Here is a 23789-nt window from a genome sequence, read left to right on the forward strand (position 1 = left end):
ATGTCACCTACCCTCTTGAAGATTTTGAAGAAGAACACATAAGAATAATTCTGAGTTGAGTACATGGAGAGAATATGTATCTGGAAAGGACTCATACAATTACCAAGGAAGCCATTAGGGCTGTAATGGGTATTGCTCAATCGGTGAAATTCATAAGTTGAGAAAAATCACAAAAGACATAGTCTTCAAGCTAACCGGTTCCACCTCTGATGGGCATGCTTTCTCTGTTAACAATATCAGAGATCCTGCTGCGAAACTCACAACAATGGTGATAGGCTACAGAGTATTTTACTCCAGTAGACTTAACAATGTTTTGTCCATAGCAATTCATATAGCATACAGTATGATTATTGAAGATAAAAACTATGATATATGTGAAGCTATCAAAGTCCATCTTTTCCTAAATTTAAAGTCTATCAAAAATGACAATACCCAGAAGTTCAAATTCGGTCAGCTTCTAGCTAGGTTATTTTTCTACTTTCAGAATTTCCTACCTGGTATAGGTGACATTGAATGGTCCAAAGAACAACCGGTCAATGCTTAGATTAGAAACAACATCAAGGTTGTAAAGAATACATTTTCGGCTGCCACCAACAGGTATTTTAATGAATTTCAAAAGAAAATGAGTATGAGAATGAGGTTACCTAAAGATGTAGTAAGACATTTTGAAAAAGACATAATCTTCACGGTTACTACTGATTTTTTCTTAATGCAAGCAAGAGAACCTAGAGTGGAAGAAATGGAAGAAATGAGCTACGAAGTCAATGATGACTTACTGGTTGGCTATGCTAATACTTTGTTAGCATTGCCTGTAGACAAAAAGAAGGCAAAATTGGATATTCTTGCAATCCAAGCTACATCTGTTGAAACCAGTACTGAATCTGTAGCTAAAGCTAAAGGAAAACAAAAGAAAAGTGAAGAAAAATCTCCTAAAAAGAAGACTACAAGGGTGACTCAAAGTGTCCTAAGCAAGAAGGAACAAGCACCCAAAATAACTGAGAAAAAGGAGAGTGTACCAAAGAAGAGAAGGAATAGGAAATTAATTTTGCAACTAGAGTATGAGGGAATAGAGTCTGATGAAGAACCTAAGAAGGAGAAGGCAACTGGAAGAACGTCTAAAAAGGCAAAGGTAGTGCCAAAGGCAACTACACCACTAGATATTGCCTCCTACAAACCTGCAACAACATTTGAAAGAACAATGAAGTCATTGGATAGAAACAAGTTTGAAAATGTTAAAGAATATTATGATTCTTTTACTGTAGATGAGCAGAAGCAAATACACCAACATGTAATAAACTTGTTGAGTCATTACAATAGATATCCGCATGAATTAGAAAAAGAAATTTCAGTATCCTTGTATAATACCTTGTTATAAAAATGGGAAGAAGCCATTCAGTTAGATAAGGAAATTATTGATGAAATATTTGTACAGTATTTTCCCACATTGTCATCAGATGAAATTAGTGCTTTGACTGAGGAATACAAAGTATATTTTGATTTTAAAATTAGAAGATTGAAGCTTCTTAATGGAAAAAGAGTAGTTATTGAGACAGAAACTCATCAACAAGCCTGTCTAATCAAACAAAGGATAGATAGCATCCAATCTCTCAATAAGGATGAGACCTCAGATGCTATTTCTCTACCAGAAATGGACATAGAGGAAATTGTCCCAGCTGATATAGTCTTCTTAACTGAGAAGAAGGATGACTCGGTTATTCATATTGATGAGGACATTGAGGATTCAGTAGATCTATCTGAAGAAATTACTGCACTTGATATGGATCTTCCTTCAATCATAGAAGTACATAATACAATAGGTGATCAATCGGCTACTCAAACAGAGGAAGTTAGTATACCAACAACTAAACAACAAGAGAAACCTCAACCGGCAACTAAACAACAAGAGAAACCTCAACCAGGAAATGAACAACTGGAGAAACCCCAATCTCCACCGGTCATTAAGATCACTCAAAAGGAGACCACTAAGGAAGCTGTTACATAGAAAGCAAAAGATACAATAGAAGAAAACACAGAAAGAGCTATCATTAAGTGTATATCCTCTGAAAAGGGAAAGAAAAAATTGCTTGATGATGATGATGATGATGATGATGATGATGATGATGATGATGATGATGATGAAGACTCTTTAAGTATTTCAGGACCTATTAATATGAATACCCTGAGTGCTTCTGAAATGATGAAGTTTATGCGTATGATGGAAGATCGTGCACATAAGAAAGGGATGAAAGAACAAAGAATTGAGGCAGAGACAATTTAGAATGTGTAGACATCTTGTCTGGGTTACTACCAGAAACCTCTGTTGCACATCTTCCCACTCCTATCAGCCAACTCGGACAGTTAGTTGCAGAGGAATCTGATCAAATCAAAACACTTGAAGATGCTGCTCAAATATCTGTTGAAAAGAGCCATAAGAAAGCATATGGAGATAAGCTAGCAAAGCACATTGAGAATAGAAAAATGGCCTTATCTCATAATGGTAGTTTGTTGAAGAAAGCTATTGAATCTGGAGGAAAGTATCTTGCCTCTACCTCCAATGTTACTTTCTTTTATTCTGATATTTTTAAAAATCAAGCTGAAATTGAGCAGGAAATAGAAAGGTTATGTAAGGCATATGTCCCACTCCAGGACTCTATTCATGTCTTTAACCAGTCTATAGATGAACTACATGATAGACTGATCTGGAATGATAATGAGAGAGCTAAGAGATTCCAATCTCTAAGAGAACTCAAGAATCAACTCACCTCACAGATTGAAATTCTTTAGAGAGCCTACTCTCGTGTTGAAGCTATTCTTGCTACTCTGGAAACATGCTCACTTGATTTAATGGAGGAATTCTATTCTCAGCTGTTGTCTACAACAGAGTATATGAATCACATACTAGAATCATGGTAGAATGCTCTATCTCAGATGAAACAAAATTTCAACCATACTTTCATGAGAATTCCTAATGCATGACTTTGTCTTCAAAAGTCATATATACTAAACTTTTTGATACAGACCTTCTATATATATATATATATATATATATATATATATATATATATATATATATATATATATATCGCTTTATCATTTTGTAATTGTTGTCAAAGGGGGAGTAATAATTATATGTATGTATGTGTGTTTGTTTTTGAAAAATTTTGTATTTATGCATACATTAAGGGGTTGTACTATAATGTTACATTCAAAAGGGAGCTTGAGTATATATATATATGTAGATATGGTGTATGCACACTTAGCAGTATTGTAAATTACTCAAAATTTTCTAAGTGTTACCATCAATCCCAAAGGGGGAGATTGTTGGCTTGATGATGATTGTAATGTATTCATCACTTGTTGTCATTGATGTAACACTCTCACACACATATATGATTACATTGACTACCGGTGTAACATCAATTGGTTTACACTGCTAACCAACATGTTTAAGGTTTATCTCTAAACCGGTACTTTGTGTCAACTGATATGTACCTATGAGATAACCTGAGATACCACCAGATCGGCATCAGAATCAAAATGAAGATGTAGAAGAAGATCTAGTGAAGATTCCATAACTATGGTTAATTATCAACCGGTATTAAACTGTTCTAACTGGTATCTATTTTTGTGATGAGTTACCAGTACTATTTGTTTGGTGGTCATGTTTGTGATGATTTATGATTATATGTCTAGATTCATTGTACCTAGGAAATTGTGTTCCTATGGCCGACATAAGGATTGTATGTCTATTTAAAGACTTCGTAGAGAGTCATTTAAAAGGATGATATAATAAAAAGATAGAGAGTTGTTATGTGAAAAGAATGAAAAAGCTTTTGTTGAGAAATGATAAGTGTTAAGATGCAAAGCAGTATTATTTGTACTTAGAAGGATCTGATCAAGCAAGTTTTGTGCTACTCAGAATAGATCAAACCATTCTTGTTATTTTCTAATCATTACAACAGAATCAAATCCCCTAACCAGGTAAGCTCTAACAAGATTCATTGTACAAATCCTCTAACAAGGTGATCCATTAGTTTGGATTCTCAAATCCTCCAACGAGGTTACTCCTAATAGGGTATAAGCTTCTAATCAAGCTTGGAATCTCTAACAAGATTCACTCCTAGCAGAGCTCTTTGTAAGGCCTTAACCGGTCATTTTTCTATTGCTGCAGATAGTTAACTTGTGAGTTCCATCTCATCGTGGTTTTTACCTATTTGGGTTTTCCACGTATAAACACTTGTGTTATGGTGGATGTTCTACTTTTTGTGGATGTTGTTATTTCATTTTGGATAGCATGTATTTTTTCTAACCGCTTGGTTAAGAACATCTATAGATTAGTATTCAAAGTAGTGTGTGATTTGGAGTCACTGATTCACCCCCCCCTCTCTCTGTGATTTTCAAGTCCATCAGTATGGTGGATGTTTTACTTATTGTGGATGTTATATCATTTTGGATTGCATGCATTATGTTTAAAAGTTTTGTTAAGTTCATCTACTGGTTAGTGTTTGAAGTAGTTTTATTCTTGGTGTCATTGATTCACCCCCCCCCCCCTCTTAGTGCTTTTCAAGTCCATTAATTGGTATCAGAACCTAACGTCTTTAAAACCTAATTGCTCAGAAGGGGTCCTTGAAACCACCATGGGGGACATGAGATACTTTGAGATGGCTAGAGAGCTTGAAGCTAGTAGAAATGAGCTTGAAAACCTTAGGGTGAAACTGAAAGCTTCACAAGTCAAAAGGAGAGAGCTAACTAAACAACTGTTGGAACCATCTAATAAAAGTTCTTCAAATGAGGCCAATATTGATGCTTTAGCCGAGGAAGTTGAAAAGTTAAATGATGAGAAACTAAATCTAAGGAGATAATTAGAAAGATTGACTATCCGCATGAGTCGAGAACTGGAAGCCAGAAGAATAGTTGAAGATCTTATCAAGGAAAGAGATCAAGAGATTGCCAAGATCAAGTGGGAAAATGTCACTATGCATGAGCATTTGGTTGCAGAAAGAGAAGAAAAAGGGAATTTTCAGCTAGATCTTGAGCTAGCATCATCTCTGAGAGAGAGCCTGTCAAAACATAATGAAGATCTCACCAGGAAGCTCACTGAATCTAATGAGAAACTAGAAAAGTTCAACAAGATTTCTACCTTGCTAGATGAACAAATCCAATCGCAAAGGATGAAAGGTGATACCTCGGGACTTGGTTTTAACACATTTGAGAAAGGAGAATCATCTGGTACAAAGAGTAACACTCTTAAGAACAAATCTGCTCCTAAGGTCAAGAGAACCTACCGATAAGAAGGTCTTCAAACTTGTTTGTTTTGTTTGTCATAAGCCTAGTCACACTACAAATGTTTGTAGAGACAAACCTAACAGAAATGCAAGATACAATACTAATGCTAGGTATGTGTCTAATAAATTTGAAGGTTATTGCTTCACATGTAGAATGTATGGACATAGATCAGTTGAGTGCAGATATGGAGCAAATAATCATGTGCCTCACATGTATCCAAGACCAAATGGCAACTGGATGAGAAATTATGATAACTGGGGAAATATGAACTGGCAAAGACCCTACAACTATCATTTTAGTCCATTTGAGATGGAAGAGGTAACAAATGTCATATGCACCATCTGTGATAGCTTTGGTCATGTGGCTATGAATTGCAGAAGAAGAATTGGGAGAGGTAATGCAGGACCTTGGAAATCATCTGGTATGTTCTGGTATCAATGTCACAAACTAGGACACATGGAAAATTTTTGTAGATCCAGGAAGAGCAAACCAATCAACCTTGAAGATCAGAAAGGAAAACAAAAGGTCAATATTGAAGAAACAAGAAAAGAAATGAATCAAACTTGGAAGAAGAAAAGTGATGATACACCTAGAGAACAAGCTATACCTTCACCCAGTGAAGAGAATCCTACACCGGTGAATTAAGTCTTTTCATATGGCTAAGGGGGCATAATGGTAAATCCACCTTCGGACCCCTTAAAGTGAATATGTGGTAAGAGAATTTGAAAGCATGAGATTTTGATAACTTTCTATTATTTAGTTATCAACTGGTTTTTCCTTAAGCGGTGTAATTAGGATTTGTAGCCCTAACGGGAGAGCATTTATTGGAGTAGGTAAAAAAGATAAAAGCGAGTTTCTACTTTGTTATTTTTACCCTGATGCATTCAAGAAAGAAATTTGAGCATTTGCAGAGCTAAGTAAAGATTATTAGCTGATTTAAGTTGAAGTTACATTGAGATTTGAGTAATCAAGCTGATTTGAAGGTTAGAGAAGACACAACTGGTGTGCACTTGGGCATACAACCGGTAAACGAGGCAGTGCATGAAATAAGGTATTTCTTGATAATCATGCTTCGTAATCTAGTTTATCTAGAATGGCATCGTCTTCTAAGACAATAGGAAAATTGATGATCCATCAGAACCTATGGAAGTTGTAAAAGTAGAAAAGATTGTCTTATAATGCTTTGTCACAAGTTCCTAGCAGTGTCATAGTAAAAGGAGATTTGTCTAGCTACATTGACTGCAAAATTGAGGATTTAGGGTCACTGTCAATATATTCTCAATTGAAATAACATTATGATGAAAATGGGAAAATTGAAACAGAGTATATTAGGGTTTTCGAGAAAGGTTTTCATAACACAGCTTACTTCCTTGAAGATTTTGAAGAGGAGCATATCTGAATTATCTTGAGTAGAGTTCATGGGGATAACATGTACTTAGAGAGGACTCGTACCATAACCAAGGAAGCCATTTAGGCCGTAACTAGTTTTCACTCAATCGGTGAAGTACCTCAATTGAGACGCATTTTAAAAGATACAGTAAATACCCTAACCGGTTCTACCTCTGATGGTCGTGCCTTCTCTGTTAACAATATCAAAGACCCAATGGTAAAATTAGTAGCTATGGTCATAGGCTACGGGGTATTCTACTCTTGCAGAATGAATAGTGTTCCATCAGCAACAGTGCATACTGCTTACAGGATGATAGTTGAAAATGCAAACTATGACCTCTGTGAGGCCATAAGGAGCCAATTGTTTTTAAATCTACAATCTATCAAGGACAACATCCTAAAGTTTAAATATGGACAATTATTGATCGGGCTATTTTTTTATTTTCAAAATTTCCTACCAGGAATCGAAGATCTTGAATGGTCTAAGGACCTACCTGTATCCGCCCAGATCAAGAACAACATCAAAGGTTGTAAGGAATACTTTCTCTGCCACTATGAACAAATACTTCAATGAATTTCAAAAGAAGATGAGCATGAGAGTAAGATTTCCTGAGGATGTGGTAAAACAATTTTCCAAAGACATTGTTTTTATAGTTACCACTGATTTTTGTTTGATGGAGGGAATTGAGCCTAGAGAGGAAGAAATTGAAGATATGAACTTTATGAGGTTAACTATGACTTGTTGATTGGATATGTGATGCAAAGGGTCAGGAGTTTTAGGTGACTTCAAGAAAATATGTTTTCAAGTGCTTCACACTCCTTGCATTTGCCTAGTGTTTCCAAGGCACTTTAAGGCTTCAAAGGGGCAAATTAATACCCAACTCTCCACTATGACTCCTAGTGTCTTCAACCACTTATTCCAACCCAATTAAACATGTTTCAATTAGTTTTAAGGTTTCAAGACTTCTCCATACTCTTAAACCCCACTATGCCTACTACTAGCCCTAGAGCCCCAATTAACCCACTTGAGGCTGAATTAATTCCGTTTCTCCAATTTTTCCCAAATAACTTCCAAAAAAAAATATCTTTTTGGATACCCTTTTCATCTTACTACAACATATATCAAAATTAGGTATGGTTGTTTTGGACCATGCCTTTGCTGTCCTAAGACAGAGACTATTTTTGATGCAAAAACCCACACTTTTACAAAGCAAGTATATAAAATACTTATCCCCCAACCTTTAAACTCTCAACAATAGTTTTTTATGACTCCAAACCAAGGAAAATCCAATTTTTTAGGTTCTATGATCTTGTTTAATGTGCAAACCCCAAAGCCCTCACCAATAGGCTCCCAAAACCAAGGGTTTCTTGATTAACCACTCTCCCAACACTGCTGCAACTTAATCAAGGTTCATACACCTTCCCCTAGACCATATTAGACATATCCAATCATTAAAATACCCCTTTGTTAAGGTAGATCTTCTTCTGCTATAGGCTTGCTATGCTTCCTACTCACTTCTCCTTCATCCAACTCACGGTGATCACCTGTCAAACCACACTTCCTGCAAGTTATTTGGTTAGGATCATATTATACATGTTAGATAGAGCCTCCTCTATGAGAAACAAGACCTTACATCCATAGAAGGGCTCCAAATTGCATTTTGGGCCTTCAATGCCAATGATACAACTTAGAAAATTTTAGGACAGTCAGCACAAATGACAAAATCTGAGAAAAACCTGCTACCAAATCATTCCAAATCACTTATTACAATGTTTAATTACTTCCCAAGGCTTATATCATGAAAGATCAATCACTTTCAAGCAACAAAACACAAGAAATTGCAAGAAAATGAAGGTTTTATTCACTTTTTTTGTTAAATCCGTACAACATCTGTACTGTAGCATCCAAACCCACCAAAATGGAGTTCCAAGGTTTTATAAGACCTTCCCCCAACTTCCCAAACTAAAATCAATCAGTTATTTGTCATTATAGACTTGTTTAGACTCTAAAATCCATTTTCCCACCAAAAAACAACTAATCGTTAGAATTCAAAAATTTGAATTTCTAACTTACAATTTATTGAATAATTTAAAGTCTAACCTATCAAACTTAATGTTTTATTACTCCTAGGATCCAAAAAAACTTATCTAACCATCCAAATCCTATTTAGGCACTATTGGCCTCCCTTACATAATTTTGGTCCTAAAGCCCTTATTAAGACCTTCAAGACATTTAACTTTAAAATCATATTGATCATTACAAATTTCCTTTATTGGCTTCAAAACACTCCAATTCACTTGTTTTGATTCATAACTCTTCATGGTCTTGATAGCTTGCTTGGGTGCACCTGCACCAATATGCCAATAACCTGTTGGCATCTCCAGTAGATAAAAAGAGGGCAAAATTGAGTTCGGTAAAAGAACAGACTGCACAAGCTGGAACAAGTATTGCTCTGACCACAAGTGGTAAAGGTAAGAAAAAGAAAGCTGAGGATGCACCTTCAGTGATGAAAAGTACTAGAACGACACAGAGTGTCCAAAACAAAAAGGAACCGGAACCTAAGGTGTATATGAAAAAGGAGACAAGGAAAAGAGGTCAGAAGTTAATTCTTCAAGAAGAATCTGAAGGAACTAACACTGAAGAAGAACCTAAGAAGATGAAAGCTACTGGTAGAGTAGCAAAGTCAGTGAAAAATGTGCCAAAGGCAACTATGCCTATTGATATCTCAACTTACAAACCTGAAACCCACTTTGAAAGAATAATGAAGACATTAGGGAGAAATAGATTTGACAATGTCAAAGAACATTTTGATTCCTTCACTAAAGATGAGAAGAAGCAAATCATTCAATAGGGAATCAATCATTTGTGTCATTACAGTAGACTACCACATGATCTTGAAAAAGACATCTCTAATTCTTTGTACACTATTCTTTTGAATAAATGGGAGGAAGTTGTAAAGGAGGAAAAATAAATTATAGATGAGATATTTGTGCAGTATTTTTCGTAAATTATCCAAGGATGAAATAAGTGATTTAGTTGATCAGTACAAAATTAAATTTGCTTTCAAAGCAAGAAGATTGAAGCTACTTAGTGGAAAGAGGCAAATTATTGAGACTGAAACTCATCAAATAGCCTGTAGCATCCAAAGGATGGAAGAGCTCATATGTTATTCTCAGGATGAACAAGATGATGATGATATACCTAAAATGGATAAAGATGTGCAAGCTGAGGAGAGGAAGGATGACACTCTTATCCATGATATTGATGATATTTAGGATTCAATTGATCTAACTGAGGACATCATTGCACCTGATATGCAGCCACCTGTGATCACTGTCTTACAGGTTACTTCAGTTGAGGAACCGACTACTCAACAAGAAGTGGTAAATCCACCAGAAAAAGAACAACCCGAAGAAACCCCAATCCCCACCGGTTTCATAGGATATTCAGAAGGAATCTGATACAAACATTGGTACTCAGTCATCTAAGAAAGAAACAAAGAAAGAACAAGAAAAAGCAATTGTTAAGGTAACATATTCTGAACTGGCAAAGCCATTAGTCTTACAACAAAATGATGAAGATGAAGATGACTCATTAGGCATTTCAAGGCCTATAAATGTTGATAATATGAGTACATCTGAAATGTTGAAGATTGCAAATGTCATGAAATCTAGAGTGCACAAGAAAATACTTAAGGAACAAAGGATAGAAGCATAAACCATTCAGAAAGCAGTAGATATTCTAACAAATCTGCTACCGGAAACTGCTATAAGGTGCCTGTCAACACCCATTAGAAAACTTGGTCAATTAGTTGCTGATGCATCTAACCAAATTACATCACTTGAAGAAGCAGCCCAGACATATGATGATAAGAGTTATAGGAAGAAGCAAGATGAACAACTTATGAAGGAGATTGATACTGGGAAAATGGCTCTATCACTTAATAAATATTTATTAAGGCAATCTATTGAAACATGCAGGAAGTATCTTGCATCTACTTCTAATATTTCATTCTTTTTTACTGATATCAATAGCAGATGTACTGAAACTAAGCAGAAACTAGAGAATATATGCAATGCATATATGCCACTTCAAGACTTTGTTTTTGCTTTTAGTAAATTTGTGGATGATTTGCACAAAAGGTTAGACACCTATGATCTTGAGAAAGCAAAAAGACTCCGGTCATTAAAGGAATTGAAGAGTCAACTCACATCACAAGTGGACATACTACAGAGAACCTACACGCATGCAAAAGTTATTTTAGCTACCCTAGAAACTTATTCACTGGATTCCATGGAAGAATTTCATAATCAGATCATGTCTACACTTGAGTTTACTGAGAATTTGCTGGAAACATGGGAACATGCTTTATCTCAGTTAAAGAGGAATTTTAGTGGAATTTTTCTGCGGATTGCTAATGCATGAATCTTGATCCAGTTTTTCAAATTGTTGTATATGTTGAACACTTTGATACAAATTTTATATATATATATATATATATATATATATATATATATATATATATATATATATATATATATATATATATATATATTGCTTTTTCAATTTGGCATTGTTGTCAAAGGGGGAGTAGAAATATGTATGTGTGTTTTTTAAAATTTTGTATGATGTATATAGTAAGGGGAAGTATGTGTATATGTGTATAAATATTTTTTGTAAGCACCACTTAACAGTATTACTATAAAATTTTCTAAGTGTTGCCATCAATCCAAAGGGGGAGATTGTTGGCTTGATGATGATTGTAATGAATTCATCATATGTTGTCATTGATGAAACACATACACACACATATGTTTATATTGTCTACCGGTATGATTTCAAGTTGTTTATACTACAACCGATATACTAGAGGTTTATTTCTAATCGGTACTTGGTGACAACTGGTATATGCATGGAGATAACCACTTGGTTATACTTGTCTTAGCATCAACATGAAGATCCAGCGAAGAGTATCTCAGAAGCATCAAGGACAAACTCTAACCGGTAATAAGTGTTCCAACCAGTATTCATAGATTGTATGAAGAGTTATCACCACCGAAAAGTTTGGCGGTATTTTTGTGATGAGTTATGATCACTTGACCAGATACACTGCATCTAGGAAATTGTGTTATGATTTCTTGAGGCCGACATGAAATCTAAATGTCTTTATATTGACATCATAATTAATTATTTTGTATGAGAGAAAGTGATATGTTATATGCAAAGGAAAAAGTGTTAAGTTGTAGAGTATGTTGAGAAGTAGTGTTGAATACGCTTAAAAGGATCTGATCAAGCAAGTATTGTGCTACACAAACATATCAAAAAAATCCTATTATCTTCTAACAATTACAACATAATTAAAATCCCCTAACCGGGTAAGCTCTAACAAGCTTCATTGTTCAAATCCTCTAACAAGGTGATCCATTACTTTGGATTCAGAAATCCTCTACTAAGGTTACTCCTAATAGGGTACTACATTTTACAGGTGTGTCAACTTGAATTTCATCCTCAGACTACTACCTGCAACAGGTTAGTTTCACAAAATACCAATGGAAATGCTACAGGAAATCCAAACTCAACCAATGAAACTACATGAAATACATATAAAATAAAAATACTATTATTACCTTCATGATTTATGTATCATTGTGTCCTAACTCCACTATTCCTAGTTGTAGATGGTGTGCTCCCAGACAAGCATTGATAGCTTCCAAGATGGCATATGAAGAATGGACCGATAACTGATAGTTCACAAATGCTATAATATGCAATACTACATGGTTATGCTAAAATGCTAATTGCTATTTGCTTCAAGATTAAAACTCATGGATGCATAAGTTTTACAAATGATTAGCTTTGAAAAGAAACTTGAAGACTAACTCTCTCTCAACTGAAGCTCTTGCTTTTATAGACCTTCAGAGGATAAGATGACGTTGCTCAGATCAACATTGATGATCAGATCTACAAATTTGGATGGTTGTGAGCAAAGGTGAAGGTTGAGAGAAAGGGGGAAGGAGAAGACAAGTGTCACTCATCTCACCTTGACTGGGTTGTTGACTAAGGGAATCTAGGGATGGTTGGAGAAGATTTAGGCATGAGAGGACAAGTGGACTCAAGTCCATCCTAAGATGTAGGGAGTGTCGGAGAGAATATAAAATATGGTTATGAAATATGTGTACGTATATAATATTCATTAAGTTTTGGAGGTTGGAGATAAATGATGAATTAATATTTAAGAAATATTAATTTCCTTAGCCACATGATGGATGAGTTGGCAAAGGGAAGATGAAGTGGAGATGGAAGGTGAGTTGGATAAGAGAGATTAAATAATTTAGGAAATCATTTAATATTTGAGACTATAGGATAGGAGAATAATCATTAAATATTAGATATTTAATTGTTTGAAGGAGATAATTAAATGTTAGATATTTAATTAACTTGGTTAGAAGGATAATTAAATATTAGATATTTAATTAACTTGATTAGAAGGATAATTAAATATTAGATATTTAATTATTTAGAAGAATAGGATAGATGAATTAATTAATAAAATATTTCAATTAAATTAATTAATAGAAAGACACGAACTGAATTAAATAAATTAATCTTTTCAAATTAACTATTTTAATAGAAGAATAATTATTAAATAAATATATAATATTTATTTAATCGCTCATAGCCAATTTTATGTGTATACATTTTGCCCCTCTTTGAAATAATATCAAGATAACATTGTTTCAAAGATTAAATCAAGTCTCGATAGTGCATCTGACGAAGATTGAAAAACCTGATTGTGTGCCCCCTTAGGAGATTGATCGTGAATTTGTTGAAAACTTTGGTTTGAATGATTGATCTCATGATAATTGATAAAAACTTTCGTCAATTAAATTCATTTGTAAAAAGCAAATTAAATTGCCCCATTGAATAGCATTAATTACTCTTTCAGATAATAAATATAAAATTAACCAAGGTTAATTTTAATTTTATTGTTATCCTTGTCAGCTTGTGAAGAAAATTGACTTAGTGAGGTGGCGAAATGGTGATTCCTGTGGAGAACCATCGATTTGAGCATGTTCAATGATATCAGCAACCTCCTGAGTATGGGTTGCCGGTATGTATCTTAACCCGAGCTTTGTTTTCAACTTGTCATGCAACTTTTCATGTTTTTAGGCACGTTTTTGAATTTTTGAATTTTTTTGCAATTTTAGGCAGTAGGTTAGCGCTTCTGCATTTAGATTTAGCACATATGCAATTAGGCTTAACACTTTTCCTCATGATAGCACTTATGCTCATTTTGTTAGTGCATATGATAAGGATGTTAGCACATATGCATCGGTTAGCGCTTATGTTTCTTTTGTTAGCACATATGTAGTGTGTGGTAGCATTTTTGCATGTTTCACACATACGTGATTAGGGTTAGCATGTTGGTTGAAAAAGTTAGCGCATATGTTTTGTTTTGCACTTATGTTCAATAGGATAGTGCATATGCTCTAAATGAATGTTTGTGATAGATGCAAAAGCCAAAAAAATCACTTTGTTGATTAGATTTAACGTGTTTGATGTGCATGTATGATGAATAGGGACTTGGTTGATTGATTGATTGATGTCGTTTGATAGATCGATTTGATTTGTTTTGATAGATTATCTCTAAGAAACTGATTTAGTTTCTGATGTAAGAGCTTAGCAGAGTTTTGATTTAACTCGGTGATTAATAGAAAACCATGATTGATAGGTTTTCAAGTGATTTGATAGCTTTAAGTTGCTTCAGTTTGATTTGATTGATTTGATAGATTAGTGATTGCTTTGATGTGATAGATAGATAAGTGATGATTGATCTAATTCTCTTGGTAAATAGGAGAAACTTGATGTCCTCCAATGTCGGGAGAAATTCTCGGTGGTACGACATTTAGTGTCAGAGCTGACACAAGCAGAGGTGAGACATATAGATGCATGTAGTTTATGCCATCTGTTGTATATGCCTAAGATTACCCATAATAGAGGATTGTTGACGGCGTTAGCTGAGAGATGGCACAGTGAGCATAACACTTTCCACTTGCCCATGGGTGAGATTAGTATGTGTTGGTAAACAGATTTGTCTCTCACAATTTATTTAACTTTTATACCCTTTAGCCCAAGGAATGAGAGACAAATTTCACCATACAATTGGGAAAATCATCATATTGATTACCTCTGAATTAAGGTACAACTCCTTTTAATAAATATTCAATCAGCTCCAAATTACATACAACCAATATTATACTTTTCACCAGAAAGTACAAAAAGGTAATTGTATTCACCAGTCAATACCAAATGAACACAAGCATTGATTCATATATATAATTCTTTGTGTAAAGCCAAAAGAATTCACATGTACGCTAAAACAAAATGAAAACCTTTTAAGATGAATTTCAGTGACATTTTCTGCACATATGGAAAGCTATGACAGATTCTTTCTTGAAATAGATTCTCACAGAAATCAAATTTCAAACACCAAACACACAAATTTGAAGCCAAAGACAAACTATCATTCAATTTTCATTCAAAGATGATCATCAACTTTCAATATGTACATAGAGTATTTAGCCAAAATTAAAGAGATGGTTTTTTAAAAACTTAGCGGACCTTCATAAAGTCATTACAAAGTTTATAAATAGGCCACCAGACCCAATAGTTCAACCCAAGGTAAAATTAACTCCAAATGAGTTGATGAGAAACTATCCTAATTGCATAACAGAAAATGAAAGAAAGCTAGACACGTTGGCATACAACTGCCAGCAGTGCTAGTCATGCGATCGATTCAGTTTCAGCCGGATTGTTCGAATTGCTATTCTGGGCAGACACCATAACCACTTTTGCTACACTCCACTCCCGATGAACCCTTGAGAATTACTGGATTACTACTACATGTGGCAGGCTGATATGAATTACCCTTTGCTTCCAGAGTTCCTTTTTCCTTTTCACTAGCTGCACTTTATCCTTGTGAGAGTCCAAATGATCGAGACATAATGTAAGCATCGACTCCACTTTAGCAATCTTTGTAAAGTCTTCCACGGCTAAGGACTTTTCCACCTTAATCTACTTAATGCGATTGCTGAAAATATTGACCATTTTTGTTGTATCTTCTAGAGTATGGCCATCCTCTTTAAGCAATTGAACATCAACACAACGCAGATCTTTTTGCATGGTTGTTCTCAAGGTTGTTAGTTCACCTCGTAGACTAACAAACTCATTATGACCTTGCTCAATGATTTGATTGCGCTATTCTATACTTTCCTTGCATATAAACATTATATCCTCGTCTAATCTTGATACTTGTCTTTTAGCAAGAAAATTCATTAAGCCGTAGCACTGAATATCACACATCTCCTTTGAAATTACTACCCATTTAGTCTTTTCTTTTTGCCATGTGATTAAGTCAATGTCCAAGTTCTTGGTAACATCATTGGAACCCTTGAAATTTTGTAAATTTGATATATAATTAGTTCCTTCATGCACAATCGATGTGAGCCACTCAAATAAAATCTCTGCTATCATCTTGTTTCATTGAACCTCATCCAAGAATTTCTGATTACCAGGGGATTTTGAACTAAAGGGAACAGAGCTTTGGGACAATGGCAGCGAACTATTTTGGAAAGCGTGGATGTATTGATCCATTTGCATTAAACTCTGTTTCAACTCTGCTTTATCCTTTTCATCCTTCCAGGTGCGGGAGATAATCCTTTTGGTTGAAGTCTCTAAATGTTTCACATCAACCGCTCTATTTCCTACCCCCAAATCAACCCGCTCAATAGTATAATCAGCCTTTGAGGCAGCGACAATATCCTTATCAAATGTAGGCTTAGCAGTATCTGAAGTCCAATGTTTTGTGCCTTCATCAAAACCGATCATGGTCTCCATTTTTAGCCGCTTTGGCTTAGTAGCTCTCCCTAGACATTTACTCACGACATCTTCCATGGACACATAAATAGGCACAACATTCCTTTTCTTGGTAATTGAATCACTTAACCATTTAGGAGCCATAGTTAGATCCTTGGATTGCATGGGCAAAGGCCCTCCTGAAGTTAGCAGCATAGCATTATCTGTGTCAGACAGAACATCAAGTCCCTATGAATCTTGGACATTAACATCAGCATTGGTTACAACTTTGTTAGCATCAAAAACATGGGTTGTCATACTGCCCTATACTTCTTCGACATCCAAATCAAGAATGAGATGAGTGGTAGGTGGCTGAAAGTTCTTCTTGTATCTTGAACTAGTAACTCGGCCACCAATGGAATGTGCAACTTCAAAGTCAATTTTTTCCTCTTTAATCTTAACTTTCTTCTTTCCTGCAACAAAAATAGGAATGTTAGTTAAAATAGTGGTTTTGCTCACAATCTCCCTTTTTCTACCCTTATTTCTTGAACTGGTTGCCTTTTCCGGATGAAACCTGCAGCTCCTTAGCCAATTCTTTGTTCTACGTATTATACTGAAGGTGTGTTCTTGTGCACTATCTTACATCTTTCTACTCCAATCAACCTCTGGAAGGGGTTCATTATGTACCCGTTTCATGAATTCTGGATCCAATACATCTCCATTATCAATGGTCACACCAGAAGTATCCATTTGCAACTTCATATCAAGAATCTGCTTCAAAGTTAACTTGGACCAATTCCTTTTTCTCACTTCAAATTCATCTGAGAAGTCTTCCCAGTAATCTTCTAACTGAGGGACATGTTGATCAGGCATTATCTTTTTCACATAGTGAGCAATAAAACCTTTGCTGTCAAAATTATCTCTCTTCATGAAGGTTTTCAAATGAAACCTCTTAAATTCTAACTCAAGATTCAGTGCATCAGAAACAGACCTGCAACTGTAATGGCCTAAATCAATAAGAAAAATTCCACTAGTGCCAGAGTCCTCACCATAATGCTTTACAACATGGGCTAATTGCCTCGAAACTTCAATCAAAGCACAATAGTCTGAAACATATCTAGGTAACCTAAAGGTTCACCTTTAAAGCCTCCTACCCTTATATAAGTGAAGTTATTGAATTGAGTAAAGAAGCTATCATAGATGTTGATCAGTTCAATAGCTTCACCCGACATTCTCCTATGCAAATTACCTTGTAACTCAAAAGTTAATCTCCCAGCAAAAATATCATTCCAACAGGGGTAATTGTCAATATGTCCTTTTTGGGTCAAATGGGGGTGATATTCATAAATTTTTATACCCTAAACCCATTTTGTATGGAATAGTCCAGGCCACTCCCTCACACAAGCTAACATATAGAACAAATATGCAAACATATAAAAATTTGACATCCCAGGGTAATTGCTAAAACCCTCATGCAACCTTTCTGCAATTATGGTACCTCAGTCAATGAACCGGTCTTTGTCAAGAGTGACTTGGATGAAGAAATACATCCAATCCTCCCAATAGAAGGAGTGTGAATTTCCCCTAATTCTACTTAACATTACTACCAAATCCCTGATTCCAAGAATCAAATGCTCTCAGGTTAATGGCCTTGGCAGTCTTGAACCACCCTTTTGAAACCCCAAAAGACAATTTCATGCAATAATGGTTCTATATTACTGCTTTTTCTCAGAATAAATCCCATAAGACTTTCCAATAGTCCAATCCTCATAGGGTTCCCAATGTGGGATACCCATGGCCGCCATTACTGTCTCTCTATCAATAGACAATAGAACCTCACCATTATTTTTCTAATGCACCTATTAACTTTGTCATAGTGAGTCATGCACTCTAAAACCAACTCAATACAAGGGGCAATTGGGGGAAATGTTGGGGCTTCCAATAAACCACTTTGTGAAATGTCCTTCAGCATAGAATCGGCAGTTGGGTTCCTTACTCTTTCTAAGAAAACATCTAAATCTAATTGAACTAGAGCCATATCTGCTAGCTCTGGTAAGGAACTCACAAGGGAAGAAGAGCTTGCTAATTTAGGCAAAGTTGGCCTCATGTTTAACCCGTAATCTTTCCCCAATCAACTCAAGTAAAGCAGAAAATAGGTAAAACATAAATAGGCAGCAAAACAATATATCCAGATCTTTTAAAAACTGCAGTAATTAGGAAAGTCATTGAACATACCTTCCTCTATCATCTGCAAAACGCCTTTCGCAGTCTATTTCCCTTTCATTCCAAAACTCTCCTTAAAACTTATATTTCACAAATGATAATCTTTGACAAAGCAATTGCTCAATTTAAAAAGCCAAGAAAATCTTACCCATGATTTCCATAAGTTATCATTATTACTCTTTACTCATGCAACATTACTCTGAAATGACTGCACACAATCATGCATTTAATAACAAGTCACTTCATATCTGAAAACACAGATTCCCATGCCATACTTACTATTAATGACAACTTTTAAATCATTAAGAAAGAATATTCCCTTTTCCTACCACCGTTTAGCCATTCCTCAAAATTCGTGCCACCATCTCATGAAAAGTCATATGACTTCCAAGAAATCAGACATTGAACTTTGAACCTTGAAGAACAATCAGCGACACAAAAACATATACATGACCAATATTGAACTTTGAACCTTGAACTAGAAAGGTTCAAGTTCAAGGTTCAACTAATGCAAATCACCGACAAACAATTGAAAAGACTCACAAAACCACTCGGGGAAAAAAAAAACTTAAACATGACGCTCGTTGAACTTTGAACCTTGAACCTATTTGGTTCAAGTTCAAGGTTCAGGTTCAGCACAATGAAACTTAAATAAAGAAGACTGCAAAGACTGATTTACATAGAAAATTTGAGAAACGCAACCCGACCAAAGGACCAATTAGGGACATAACTCCATAAGGCGATATAAAAATGTAAATTTATATATACCGCCAACAGTGTGACACTCAAGGATGTCTATAGGATTCTACACATCCCAATGATTGGCAAGTTAGTGCAATATGATCTTCATGATCATGTTGAGACAAAGGCTTGCAGAGCCATTTTTGTTGATGAGAGCATCTCTAGAGGAGAGATCTGATGGGAGGATATGGTTATGTATTACAAGACTCTCCCTGTGATTCTTGCTAGTTTGATTGGATGATTCACTTGTCTTGATAAGTGATCGCGAGGTTTTGTTGTTGGATGGGGTGAGATTCTTCAGAGTATGATGCAGCATCATACTCGATATGCTTGGGGTGTTTGTATGTTGGAACACTTATATCATGATCTTCATCAGGTGGTGTATGATGAGAGTGCTAGTTTGTCTATAGGATGTACACTTTTGCAGATCTGGTGTTGGGAGCACATTACTATTACTCGACCTATCCATCATAGAGTTCGCAGAGAGAGGCAGCTATATGTGTATCTATATGAAGGTATCCTTACTCAGCATAAGCTGGGTAAGATGGAGTATTGGCGTTGGGTGCTTGATTCATTGGATAGTATCACTTGGAGACCATATGTTGATTGTGAGCCATGGATGGATGATGCACAGACATTACCATTTATTATGCAGAGTAGATATCTCATTGGTCAGACTCCTTACATTATTGAGCGACAGTTGATTAGTCGCATTCTTAGACAGTTTGGTATCATTCAACCTACGCCTACTAGTGTGACGATATATTCTTGGCGGTACAAAGATAGGTGAGATTGGGGACCTTCTTTTTCTTTTGAGATTGCTCGCATAGAGTTTCTTGCTACTCCAAGAGTGGCTTATGATATGAGATTGCACATTCTTGATCCTAGTGTTATTGCAGAGTATTCTTAGTATATAGTAGCATATCCATGTCCTCATAATATTGATCCAACAGAACCTCCTCCTAGCTCAGGAGATGAGGATCCCAATTCAGATGATCCAGGTGTTAGGAGATGGAGACAGAGATGGAGATGAGAGCTTAGAGCTGCTCAGGAGGTTGAGGGAGATGGAGATGAGGTTGGGGATGGAGGTGGGGATGGTAGGAGACCTGGACGGAGAGGAGGTTGATTGAGAGTCTATGGAGGACTGTTTGGACCAGTTGGCAGGATTGGGAGACCATGTCCTATGGGTGGGAGAGATGTCAGACAGATTGGGAGGGATATAGGCAAGGCAGGGATGAGATCACCAAGAGGGTTGCCATTGACAGGAGGATGTAGGATGACTGGACTGGATGGGGATTGCGGGAGAGGCATTGATTTTGGTCAGATTCAGCCAGACCCTAGGGTTATTGTAGCTCATAGTGGAGAAGATGGGGTCTAGAGGATCATGTTCTACTTATTAGATGACAGGTTCTGAGAGCTACTCAAACTAAGATTCTAGCAGGTGGACATGGAGGTGGTGAGGACAGGGTTGGGGTTCATGTACCACAACAGGATGTGCCAGAGCAGGGTGCACCAGAGCATGTTATGCCAGAGCAGGAGGCCATTGATAGTCTTAGAGCACAGATTGATCAGCTTCAAGCACAGGTACAGACTTTCATGGCTGAGAGGGATAGAGTTGTTATGAGACAGTGGGATACTCAGGGACTTCTTGATCATATTCAACAGGTTGGGTCGGCTACTCTCTCAGCTGACACTGTTAGAGCACTATTCAGGCCGGGAAGGAGACTTCCCATTGGCGATGACTCTATGAGGAGGTAGTCGTAGAGAGCCAGAGAGCAGGTAGTTATCATACCACCATGTTGATGGATACTAGTAGTGGTGGAGTCGTGGGACCTCCCCAGAGGAGTGGTGATCATCGGAGACAGGCATCTCAAGGATCTTCTCGCCCATAACCACAAAGACAAACAGAGTCAGGTGGTAGTGGTACAAGATAGCCTTGACTTGACTTTGTGTTGATGAGGCATTTGTACTTTTGATTTGATATTATTGTATACTTGGACTTTTATTGTTTTATGATGATCTATATGCAGACATGGACTCTATATGATGATCTTTATTATGCATGTTACTCTATTTTAAAATGATGATTTATATGCATTGATTATAAGGATGCAGTGATTAGATGGATGATGGTATGATGATGATTGTCTTTCCTTGCCTTATGATAACGATCTACATGATGCAATGATAAAAGTTTTTTTTTTAATTTTTTTTTTTTGATGCAACTGAAATTGATTACTAACTTAAATGATGTAGTGATCTATATGGAAATGCAAATGTTTGATTATGCACTATGCTATTCAAATGTTTTTTATTTTTGATGCAATTGAAAATGATGTGAAAATGCAAATGCAATGATTGATTGCTTTAATGTTTATGCATAATATGATTATGAGTCTAAGTGCAAAGATGCAACTAAATGAGATGAAATGATAATGCAAAGAATAATGATGATACACTACATGATTAATGAAATGCACTTATGATGAATGCAAATTGTTTTTGTTTGTCCAAGTATACTCAATTTTTATTTATGACCATTGATCTGTGAATGAAATGAAATGCTTATAATGCAACTGACAATGAATGCTTATAATGCAGATGAATAATGAGCTAATCTAAAATGATCTAACTAAAAATGATACTGCCATTCTTCATATGCTATCTTGTAACAGTGCTTGATTTCATCATTGAGCTTTAAAATGTTGTAAGAAAATACAAGCAGCTTGACATAAATATCCAAGATGACTCGAGCATTTGTTACATGGATTTTAATATAGCAAGTTAATACAAGCAACTTGATATAATGGATCAAGTTGACTTGAGTATTGCTTGCAGAACAGACAAGGATTATCTCCTTTCGTGCATGACTTGGAACATCCTCCTTGATCTTTTGTCGATCATATCATGAGATGAGTACATATCATAGTAAGAGATAAACCACAGACAACAATCAAAGAAAAATAATCATGCCCCATCATAGCTTCTCTAGTCATGGACATCCTTGAGTCGCATAGAGTACATGATTAGATATAAACACTGAATCTTGTATGCCATTCACATGTTCTTATGGTCATTAACTGATATAAACATCGTGATGAACAATCTTTGATAATCCTTTATTACTTGTTGATTGATTCTTCATTTTTTGAGTTTCATGATTTAGTTGTTGATGAAATGCCTTGATTTTCGTTGCTTTGTTGCTTATTATCTATTTCAAAACCCTAGGTGTTTTTTGTTTTTTCTAAGTTTTCTGAATGTTTTGGGATTTTCAAAGATTCAAAAGATCACCTTAGCAAAAAGAATTAGGATTTTCCCCCCAATGGAAACAAAAATTTATTATGGATGTATGAATTGATCAAGATCCAAACCATGATAGGATACAAATGTAGATTGATTGATTCTGATAAAATCTAAGATAGTGACTATGACAAGTGTGTCAAAGATTGATAATTGTTGGTAAGCTACATATTTTCTGCTAAATGGTTCAAAGCAATGGATGCAAAAGATGAAATGGATAAGCTAAAATAGATGGAAGTGATAGATGCGATATGATGGAGTGGATAGGTGTGCAAAGCGATCTCATAGATGGAGGAACTTACTTTGTAGATAGCGCATGTTTATCAGGTTTTCATCATCTAAATTTATTGCACTTTTCTCTCTTTTTCTCTTTTTTTTTTTTTTTCTGTTTTATGCTTTTTTTTAGGGATTTTCTGATTACTGATTTCTTCAGGACTTTATATGCTTTTTATTGATTTTTTCCAGGACTTTATATCTCAAGCGTAGAATTTATTGAGATGGATAGAATTGATAGGTTCATCAAACCAATCACCTTCAGGGGTAGATAACTTGTATGCTCCTAATACATATGCTGCTACTATGACAAAAGGTCCTAGCCAATTTGGTTCAAATTTTCCCTTCTTGTCTCAGTCTTGCTGATTTCTTGGATTCTCCCTCAAAATTATAGCTCCAATCTTAAAAATGAGCGGCTTGCTCCTATGGTTATAACTTCTTGCCATTCTTTATTGATATACTTTCAAATGATCTATTGCATTTTGGTGACGTTCCTGAATCAGTTCAAGTTCTTGGAGTCAAGAGACTCATTGTTCTTCTTCTAGTATAAGACCTTTCAAGGATACTCATAGAGAAGGTATCTCTACTTCTATAGGTAATATGGCTTTTGATCCATAGACCAAACAATATGGATTTTCTCTTGTTGGAGTGCGGATACTAGTTCGATATGCCCAAAGAGTAGGATTTAGCTGAATGTACCAATCTTTTCCAACTTCATTGA

The sequence above is a fragment of the Cryptomeria japonica genome, chromosome 5 (genome assembly GCF_030272615.1).
Source record: "Cryptomeria japonica chromosome 5, Sugi_1.0, whole genome shotgun sequence".
Classification (NCBI taxonomy): domain Eukaryota; kingdom Viridiplantae; phylum Streptophyta; class Pinopsida; order Cupressales; family Cupressaceae; genus Cryptomeria; species Cryptomeria japonica.